The sequence below is a fragment of the Pseudophryne corroboree genome, chromosome 4 (genome assembly GCF_028390025.1).
Source record: "Pseudophryne corroboree isolate aPseCor3 chromosome 4, aPseCor3.hap2, whole genome shotgun sequence".
NCBI lineage: Eukaryota > Metazoa > Chordata > Amphibia > Anura > Myobatrachidae > Pseudophryne > Pseudophryne corroboree.
In genome coordinates, this window is record NC_086447.1 from 664,646,129 (window position 1) to 664,657,559 (window position 11,431).

The 11,431-nt window shown below is 41.2% G+C and overlaps 1 pseudogene; it reads right to left on the reverse strand.

The window, feature by feature from the left end:
* Nucleotides 1-426: 426 nt before the first annotated feature.
* On the reverse strand, nucleotides 427-545 carry LOC134912421 (5S ribosomal RNA; annotated as a pseudogene).
* Between the last annotated feature and the right edge of the window lie 10,886 nt (nucleotides 546-11,431).

Below are 11,431 nucleotides of genomic sequence, written 5' to 3' on the forward strand. Positions count from 1 at the left end.
AGAATAGATTCTTTATTTCTACTCTTAAAATAAAATGGGAACTCAGCACAAAACAAAACTCAGTAGTGAGATTTAACACAAGTAACTGTTGACATTCCAACAGAGGAAAAAAGCATTCCCTAAAAAAATGGAGTGTTCAGATCTTAATTATGCTTAGATAAATGCATATTGGAAGATGGCTACATACCATGCTGCTTCCGTCTGCCAAAGATCTGTACAAACTGTGTTTGTATTAATAAAGCCCTAAGTAGGGTTGATTTCGAGAGAGGGAACACCCCCAGACTGAGATCTAAGCCTGATGATTGGAGTCTATCTTGGAGAAATTGCGTTCGATGGACAAGTGTGGGATCTTGACACTGAAAAGTAGTAAGAATAAGTGGAAGTGGTGATCCTGCTGTTGGGTGTTGTCCCACAGGGAATGCGGTCTTCCTACTGCACTGGGTATTCCCTAGCGGTCGCCCGTCTAGGTACTGACCTAGCCCACCTCCATTTAGCTTCCAAGATCGGACGAGATTGGGCGTGAGCGTAGGGGTATGGTCGTAGGAAGACTTGCCCTGTGTCACTAATGAGAGTGCACCGAAACAGAAGAGGGATTTTCTTCTGAGAGAGGGATGGGGGAAAAGAGGGGGAGAAAGAATGGGATAGATCTTGTGAGCGTGAATCTGCTGTCCTCGTTAGACGGGAGAAACGTGTCTCCTGGGGGACACGCTCCCCAGAATCGTGAATGAGGGTTCACGGAAAAATGAAAAGAATGGAAAAAACAGAAAGGGGGAAGAAAATTGACATTGGTGTGAGAACCACTGCGATGAGTGTTACGATATTGTGCAAGGACCAATATTGCCGTACTGTAAAGGTAGCAAAAGTAATCTAACGGGGGTGAGATATTTGAGCGACCCCCTGAGGACGTGTAATTGCAGTACCTGTGGTGGACCTGATGCAAGGCCACACTGGTCCTGACTGTGGGCTATATAGGTTATACAATGGAATGCTAGTGATAATGGTAGGTGTAGTATTAAATTTTAAACACAATGAATTATGAACTAAAGCATCCAAAAGACCTAATTGATTGTGCCGATTTCAGTCTAGAGCCACACACAATTTATCAAAAAAAGTGTAATGTACACAAGACTCAACAGAATTAGAAAAAGATGAAAACATGAAGAAACAACAGTTTGAGATACTTTGGACAGATTTAACTGCGGGACCACACTCCACCTGTCCCTGTGAGTGTTAACGAGGGATTGGGCAGATATGTAGTGTGAAAATACCTGAGGATGCCTGCAATCACAAAATGGAAAGTTTTTTCTAGCACTTAGCAGTATAACGGCGAAAGCATCAGAACTGGTATTTATAAAACAACTGATAGTTTGATATCACCATACGCTTTTGTTATGATATCCCTGTGAAAATCACAATGAAAGGAATCTTACTAAGCTGGTGATAATTTTAAATTTAAGCCAAAAAAACAGTTAATTACTGAAGGTAAATAACAAGTATCACCCATGCAGTCTTCAGGTAGGAGAGGGGCCCACAGAAATGAGGGGGAAACGCGTTTCACCCGATCTCGGGCTTGTTCACTTCCATGGAGCAGCTGGTGTGTGCCGAGTTGGCTGAATATTTAAAGCCCCTTCCATTAATTGACAACCAATGATCGTAGTTGGGGGCGAGATCCAAGTGGACAATCCTATTGGCTATATCACCATGAGACAGCTACTATATGGCAAGGGGTGGACAGGGGGGTTGGCAGGTGGGCGGACGTTGTACTATTTCCACCTGTGATAGAAAACGCAGCTGAGAGCGAACCTCCCTGAGCGGCATTGCGTGTGTAAGACGAGGGAGGAAGTGATACTTTAGACTTCCGCCCTCAGGTGATGTCACAGTGTTGCCAAGATACGATCGGCAACAGCGAGCGAACCTCCCTGAGCGGCATTGCGTGTGTAAAACGAGGGCGGAAGTAGTACTTTAGACTTCCGCCCTCAGGTGATGTCACAGTGTTGCCAGGATACGATCGGCAACACTCGGCATCATACCTGATGTGAGGGCGGAAGTATCGCTGTGAACTTCCGCCCCTGGGTTGTGTGGACGTGTTGCCAGGGTTTTTAGGGAATGCTTTTTTCCTCTGTTTGAATGTCAACAGTTACTTATGTTAAATCTCACTACTGAGTTTTGTTTTGTGCTGAGTTCCCATTTTATTTTAAGAGTAGAAATAAAGAATCTATTATTTCTTAGACAAATCACTAATCATTAGACACTAAGATACAACAAGAGTGCGCCCCAACAAGAGTCATACTTTTTTCTTCTTTGTTGCATTTGCTTTCTCTGACTCTAGGCGCACCGCCACATGGACGGATGGGAATAATTAATATTTAATATTTATTATTATTGTCCGATTTCTGGTAGAAGTATCATTATCTCATACATACCTAATCAGGTCGGTGCAGGATAAACCATTTGCGTTCAAAACATATATTTGTTTGCTGAGCTCGTCTCAGCTTCTGATCCTTGCACGACCGCACTATTTAATATAGGCAGACAGCTGACGCTGCCCCAAGAATTTTTCCTTTTCTTTATTTTCTCTCTCTTACTTCCCTTCCTCCATCAAATCTGTTGACATTTATTGGCTCTAATCAGATATGGGCCTCTGACACCCTAACCATAGATTGTGGCTCTGACGGATAAGCAACTTTCAGATTCAACTTTATAAATACGCCACAGATTTTTTGTGCACTCGCGGTAACTGGATTACCAGCATCACATTATGTCCTCTTTTTCTCTGAAGAATGAGTTATCTAAACGTAGGAACATAGACCAATTCGAAGATCTCTTTTCAGAGACTATAGATTCAGATATAACATCAGTGGATTGGAGAACACCTTTGTCTAAACTACAAAGAACTCTCCAGAGATGAATTCGCCTAACCTGGGATATCACTACCTTGGAGAACTACATCAAACATAAAATTGTACCAAGGGGTTTGAGACCCAAAATCTTCCCCTCCTTTCCCCTTGCCACCGAAAATCTAAAGAGTGAATGGGAGGTAACTCTTCTAAAATGTTCAAATGACCTATTACATATTCTGATAAAACACGACACTCTGGTATTGGATCAGGTGGAAAAGGAGATAGAAGAATTAGGAAAAATCTAGAGAAATGGGAAAAGGACACACCATTTCAGAAAAGTACAAAAAGGACCTTGACATTTACGAAAAAACTTTCATTGACAGAAAACGTACCAAGTTGCAACGAGATAAACGTGACTTCTCTCAAGGAGACATTTTCAAGTGGAACTCACAACCTCCCAGGAATAGGGCAAGGAGACCGCAGGAAACACATACCTTTTCCGAATTTGAGTCGTCTAATAGTGAAGACTCTCTCAGTGACATACACGACACTATACCCTTTGTCTCCAACCCCAACAGAGAGGGTTCTCCTCATCATTTTTTAGACAGGGGACAAAAACCAAGAGGAAGATACAGACCTCAAGAAAGACGAGACGAGGGGGGAAGAAGAGAAACAGGACGAGATCTCAAATGGGATACACCGCGGACATCAAGGTACCCAGAGCGACAGAGGCGGAAAGTACGGTAGATCCAATCACTTCCCAACAATTGACAATAATTAATTTATCTCACAGAACCCTTACCCCAGTACAATCCGAGGTCCTCAGCAAAGGACTTTCCTTCTCCCCTACAAAATCTTTCAATAGATTTGTATGGGAAAAGGACTTAAGACTATTTGGACGAAAACTTCTATTGAAAAAATTCTTTGCCAAAAGAAGTCAACCTACGGACCATGAAATGGAAAACGGCCTAACAGATCAGGATAGCAGCACATTGGATATCCTCGAAGAACTGTACTCTGAATCTAATATGGACACTTTACCAAACCGACGTCCTATGTGTAAAGTGAAATCCAATTTCTTCCCCACGGATGACAACAGCCCTGAAGTGCGTGTGTTCTTGAACATGGTTGCCAAGGAATTTGACATTATTCATATGAAGAATCACAGAAAGCAACATAGATTCTCAGACAACTTGAAAAAGGAGGAGAGACAAGCATTAAAGGAGATACAAGCATGGAGAGATGTGGTGATAAAACCGTCTGATAAGGGCGGGAATATTGTTCTCTGGCCGACAGAGATGTACGTCATTGAGGCACTTCGCCAATTGAATCAGACGGACTGCTACAAGAGGCTTCCCTGCAATCCGATCCCTCAGTTTTTGAGAGAATACTCCCAGCTGATTGACGATGCGTTATCATTAGGCACAATAACGAAACAGGAACATAAATATCTTTCAGTATCCAACCCAAGAATTCCTACCCTTTATCTCCTCCCCAAAATTCATAAGAACATACAAAGACCTCCCAGAAGACCGATAATGTCCGGAAATGGAGGGATGTTGGAACAGCCGAGCCGTTTTTTGGATTTGCATCTCCGTGAGCATGTGTTACAACTTCCCTCCTATTTACAAGATACGTCAGATTTACTCCGTAAGATACAGAACATCAACTTTGAAGATCACTTCCTGTTGGCCACATTGGACGGGGAAGCGCTATACACAAGCATTGACCACCAGATGGGCCTTGAGGCTGTCACACATTTCGTATACTCCAGCAACAATGATGACTTCAACTCTCTATTACTCAAATTATTGAAATTTGTATTGGAAAAGAACCACTTCACTTTTCAGGACCGCTTCTATTTACAAATTAGGGGTACTGTGATGGGTGTGGCTTGTGCACCCACCTATGCCAACCTGTTTTTGGGAAGATGGGAACAAACCCATGTCTTCAATGAACACAATGATAGGTACACCGAACATGTATTGTTATGGCTAAGGTATATAGACGACATCTTTATCATTTGGGATGGCACAGAGGAACTCTTGTTGTCCTTCAATCATCACCTCAATAACAACAATTTGAACATCAATTTGACACATTCGATCAGCAAAGATAGGGTCGCCTTTCTGGATTTACAGGTTTACAAGGCTTGTGATGGCACACTTGCCACAGAACTCTATCGGAAAGAGACCGCCACGAACAGTATCCTCCTTCAAACCAGCACACACTTTCCCCCTACCATAGAGAACATCCCCAAGGGGGAATTTTTGAGATTGAGGCGCAACTGTTCGGAGGTAGGTACCTACAAGATGAAAAGTCTTGATTTGATCAATCGCCTTGCAGAGAGGGGCTATAGCAGACGCTCTCTCAAGAGGGCTCGCAAAGAAGCACTCCATACCAACAGAGACAGGTTGATTTTTCAACATCAGCCCAAGGCCAAGACGGACGAGACCAAGATTAGGTTTATTGGAACTTTCTGTCCGGAATGGAAACTCCTGAAACAGGCGATTGAGAAGCACCTACCCATTCTGCAATCAGATGTGGACCTATCACCGTTCATAGATTCCAAAGTCAACATGAGTTGGCGTAGGTCCATGAACATCAAGGACCACCTGGTGAGGAGTCACTTTGTGAAAAATACTCCAACACAGAGGCAAATAACAGACTTCATGACAAGCAATACATCTGAACGAAGTGGAATGATGGGTTCCTTTCCCTGCGGAAAATGCAAAGTGTGCCCCCATATTTTGAAAACCAACTTGGTGGTGGACAGATATGGTGATAATATAGCGATCAAGCAGTTTTTTAACTGTGACACACAAGCACTTATTTATTGCATAACGTGCAGCTGTGAGGTCAAATATCTAGGAATGACAACCCGAAAATTAAAAGAGAGAACTTTGGAACATCTGGGTTCCTGCCGTAATGCCGTCACAGACCTAGCTCGCATGAAGAAAATCACCACGGTGGCTAGACACTTATCATCAAAACTGCCAAAAAGATCTGAAAGTTTTCGATTTGGAGCAAATCCACTTGGGAGTTAGAGGTGGTGACCTCACCAGAGAACTACTAAAGAAAGAGAGTGAGTGGATTTTTAGGCTGGGAGGTTTGAGACCTAACGGCCTCAATGAAAATATCAACTATAGTGTTTTTCTATAGTGAACCCCTTTTCCATAATATAAGCAGTACATTTTGATCCACTTCTGCATAGTAATCTCAAATCCAATCTTCTTCTTTTCTCCGCGTTCTTTCTCCTCACTTCAAAACCCTCCCCTCCCCTTTCCCCTCCCCCCCTTTCTTTCCCAAAACAAACCCCCCCCCCCATAAACAATTCTCCCAACACTCAACATGACACTTCACCATTCCCATCACACTCTTATCTCATGAAACTCACTATCGGGTTCACTTTTTTAAATACTCACCCACTGTGTTTCTGCTAAATCCAATATTGATCTTTTCACTTTATCAAACCATTTCTACACAGGTTCTGTTACCATTAAATTGGCTATACGTATCTCCCCTTATACCTGTTCTCAGTCCCTCTCCTTTGTGTTTCACACTTTGCACTACACATTCCCTTATGGTACTATATGGGAGGTATTATGACTCCCCAACCAGCACACATCATTTTCAGCTTGTTCCTTCACCTCACCCAACCTATGAGATTCACATCTTCCTCATCTATTTGTCACCATTCATTCACCAATACAATTTTCAACTCCCTTCCATTGCTTCTCACCTCACCCTTGTAATGTATTTTCTTAGCCCCTCTTTTAATTTCAATATCTGTTTAATAATCTATTCTGTCATATGCTTTCATTCTATGGTAATTTAATGTACTTATATATAATTTTGTGACTATTCATATCTATTTTATTTTTAGTATTTAATCATATAAAAACCTAGATAAACTTCTTCAAAGTCCACATTCTCTGATTCATTCAGAGCACTTATTCCCGATTACATGCTGCCGCTCATCGCCACTCGTAAACCAGGCTGAGGGGCGTCATTTTGACACCCGATAGCCGGCCCTCCTGTCGACGTCACTAATACACTCACCAGCAAGCTAAACCGCGCCTACTGTATCCTGGCAACACGCCCACAAAACCCAGGGGCGGAAGTTCACAGCGATACTTCCGCCCTCACATCAGGTATGATGCCGAGTGTTGCCGATCGTATCTTGGCAACACTGTGACATCATTTGAGGGCGGAAGTCTAAAGTATCACTTCCGCCCTCGTCTTACACACGCAGTGTCGCTCAGGGAGGTTCGCTCTCAGCTGCGTTTTCTATCACAGGCGGAAATAGTACAACGTCCGCCTACCTGCCAACCCCCTTGTCCACCCCTTGCCATATAGTAGCTGTCTCATGGTGATATAGCCAATAGGATTGTCCACTTGGATCCCGCCCCCAACTACGATCATTGGTTGTCAATTAATGGAAGGGGCTTTAAATATTCAGCCAACTCAGCACACACCAGCTGCTTCATGGAAGTGAACAAGCCCGTGATCGGGTGAAACGCGTTTTTCCCTCTTTTCTGTGGGCCCCTCTCCTACCTGAAGACTGCATGGGTGATACTTGTTATTTACCTTCAGTAATTAACTGTTTTTTTGGCTTAAATTTAAAATTATCACCAGCTTAGTAAGATTCCTTTCATTGTGGATTTTCACAGGGGTATCATAACACAAGCGTATGGTGATATCAAACTATCAGTTGTTTTATAAATTCCAGTTCTGATGCTTTAGCCTTTATACTGTTAAGTGCTAGAAAAAACTTTCCATTTTGTGATTGCAGGCATCCTCAGGTATTTTCACACTACATATCTGCCCAATCCCTCGTTAAAACTCACAGGGACAGGTGGAGTGTGGTCCCGCAGTTAAATCTGTCAAAAGTATCTCAAACTGTTGTTTCTTCATGTTTTCATCTTTTTCTAATTCTGTTGAGTCTTGTGTACATTACACTTTTTTTGATAAATTGTGTGTGGCTCTAGAGACTGAAATCGCACAACCAATTAGGTCTTTTGGATGCTTTAGTTCATAATTCATTGTGTTTAAAATTAAATACTACACCTACCATTGACAGAAAAAAGAAAGACCCCTGGTGCGCTTAAATACTAGTAGCAGCCTTGGAAGACCAAAAAAGAACCTTTCACCGTGATTCTGAATAGTGAACAATATACAAAACTTGGAACTCCACGTGGCGCTACTTAAATACCATCAGAAAAAAGCTTACACAGTGTAATCACATGGAATTTCAGATCTCACAGATGTCCTGATTTGTGAACATAGCTAAAAGACATAAAACATACAGAACATAGTGCAACTCTGTTAAAATTCAATTGATGTTTTATTTGTTTGGTCCCACTCACATAAAGATGTGAATTAAATTGCATGTAGATAATCACAAGATGAGAAGGGTAGCCTTTACTTCATAGAAGAGTCCTCCTCCGCAAGACACTTTAAATAAGAAATAATAGTGATAGTGCAACACCGTCTTTTTGATAAGACATGTATTTAATAAAGAATGCACTCACAAAACATCTAATAAAAAACAGCAAAAAATATCGAGGACATCCACATGGCTTGGACTGCTAACCAGAGGAAACCCTAGGGCATAGTCACCGCAAAGTCCCAATGTTCCGGCGTCTCCACCAGCTTAGGGTAGCAGTTCCAGTCCACAAGTCCTCGTCAAACCCGTCTCCCTGCTTAAGCGCTTTCGGACTTACGTCCTTCTTCAGAAGCATGGGAGCTAAAGTGTCCTGTCCCTCCTTAAATAGCACCATAATGAACACTTAATCACAACGCCTGCTACTCCCGGACCATTATTTCCGGAAACCGCGTCACCCGGAAGTGACGTGTCCGGATATAGAGTGAAGGCCAAATTCTTCCCCGTGCGTCTCAGTCCCGCAGATAGGAACCGGCTTGAATTACACGTTCCCAGAAGTGACGTCAACGGAAATGACCATGCGTTCCATAGCATGGTGTTTGCGTTCCACCGCGGATTCTTCCACATACACATCAATAGTCCATTCATTATGTGGAAATAAAAAAAATATATACACAACCATAAGATATATAAAACAATAAAAACAGTCAGCAGCATGAGAGGTGATCTTATTTAAGATAGATAATGGAGTTAAAAAGTATAAAACTATAAAAACCATTTTAGTTCAACATCACTATTAAGACCAAGGGGCACCAAAGATTTCAACTTATATATCCACTTCATTTCTGTTTTTGAAAGGGTCGTTTCTATTTCCTTATTACGTGGTGTGGGGTTAATAGTTTGAATACCCCAAAAAGTTTTAAAATGATTGGGATTGGAAGAGTGTTTATCCTTAAAATGTTTAGAGACTGTATGTGTCTCCAACCCTTTCCTGACATTATATGTATGTTCATACAGTCTGGTTTTCAGATTGCGGCTTGTCTTACCAACATAGACCAAGCCACAATCACACTCCAAAGCATAAACCACGTTCCTTGAATTACAAGTGATAAAATCACTGATAGGGTATGTGATACCATTGACTGTAAAGTCCTTTATCTTACTAGGTCCATTAGTACATTTACACATAGCACACAGCCCACACCTATAGAAGCCTTTGCTTCTAATACTACTTCTTTTTATGGGTTCTATGGAGCTGCGTACTAAACGATCTTTGATTGACTTCGATCTCCTATAAATGAACTTAGGTTTCACCGGTAATAAATCACCAAGAACCGGGTCTTTAGCCAGGACCTTCCAATGTTTTTTTTTATTGTGGATTCAATTTCCTTATGTTGTGAATTGAAATCCATTATAAAGGACCACTTAGAATCATCAGCCTTTATTTTTTCAAACCTTCTACCCTGTATTAAGTCACTTCTAGTGATACCATCAACTTTTTCTTGAGCTTTCGTTAGTAATTCATTAGAGTACCCTTTTTCTAAAAATCTATCAGTGAGTTCCCTTGATTGTACAGCGTAAACCTCTGGGTCAGTACAATTCCTCTTGACCCTAAGTAATTGACTATATGGTATTCCGTCTAGCCAGTGTTCATGATGTTGGCTAGTGCGTTCAATGAAACTATTAGAATCAGTGGGTTTACGATACAATTTGGTTCTTAATAGGTCATTCTCAACATATAGACATAAATCCAGAAAAGTAATTTATTTATCACTGACCACTGAAGATAACTTGATATTAAAGGTACTCCTATCGAGGGAAGTCAAAAAGGAATTTAAATCCTCTCGACCATCCTCCCATACAAACCAAATGTCAATAAAATGACGCCAATGCACCAGGCCCGCCCCCAGCACGCCACCTGGCCACACAACAAGATCTTCCCAGTAGGCCATAAATTGGCGTAACTGGGGGCGAACCTGGTGCCCATTGCAGTACCTACCCGTTGAAGGTAGTAATTCCCGTTAAAAATAAAATAATTATTTCTAAGAATAAATTTTATACCCTCTTTTATGAAGTCCTTTAAATCACTAGTGTAGTCAGATTTATCCAAAAAGTGAGACACTGCTTCCAAACCCTTCTCTTCTTCAATAATTGTATATAGGGTCGACACATCTGCACTTACAAGTAAATAATTACTCTTCCAATTAAACTCCTCTAACAAGTTCAATAGATGACCCGTATCTTTTAAATAAGATTTGGTCTCTTTGACCAACGGCTGAAGATAATGATCAATAATCATTGATAAATTGGAAGTTATACTGTTGGTCCCCGACACGATAGGAAATGGGAAGAATTTAGACCTAGAAGGGATCGGCCAAAACCAAATTGGAGGTGGAAAGGTAATGTAAGGACTAATTTTAGAAAAGATTATGACCCGACTGAATATAGGAAAGATTTTAGGAGTAATCACTATTGGGATAAAGGAAGGGACGAGTGGGATCAAAGAGAGGACCAATGGGGAAGGAATGCTCAATTAAGGAATGTTGATTACCGCAGTGCTGGTTTTTTAGACCGAACCCCCCTGCAGAGGGGGTTTGTCTAATTGATAAGGGTCAGTCAATAAAATTGCCCAAACCTACACTGATCAAAAGGAAGGTGAATACTAAAAGGGGAAAAGGGGAGGAGTAAAAAAGAAAAAACCTCCAACTAAAACGAAATCTACCACCCTGATAAGATATTTAATGAAGGTAATACTGTTAAGATTTTTAATTTGAGTAAAAGGGTCCTTACAATAGAGGAACAAAAGGTACTTACTAAAGGGTTAAAGTTTTCACCTACTAGTCAGTTGGAACCCTTTGAGTTTTATATAGACCTACAAAAGTTTATACGAAAACTCACGTTGAAAAAGTTTTTTTATTAATAAAGGAGAGTTAGCAAGTGAGAGTGTTGGAGGTTCCTCCTACTCTCAATTCAAACCTAAATCAACCTTCTACCCATCACATATGAAGGGGAGTTTTATTGACTGTTTCAGTAAATTGGTTTTGGATGAAGTTGAAACCACTTTACGTAAAAATAAGAAATGTAATCTTACAAAAAAAGAGTGGATAGCTTTAAAATCACTAAGGGATGATACCAATTTGATAATTAAGCCCGCCGATAAAGGCGGCGGACTGGTACTTATGGATAAGACCAATTATGTAGCAGA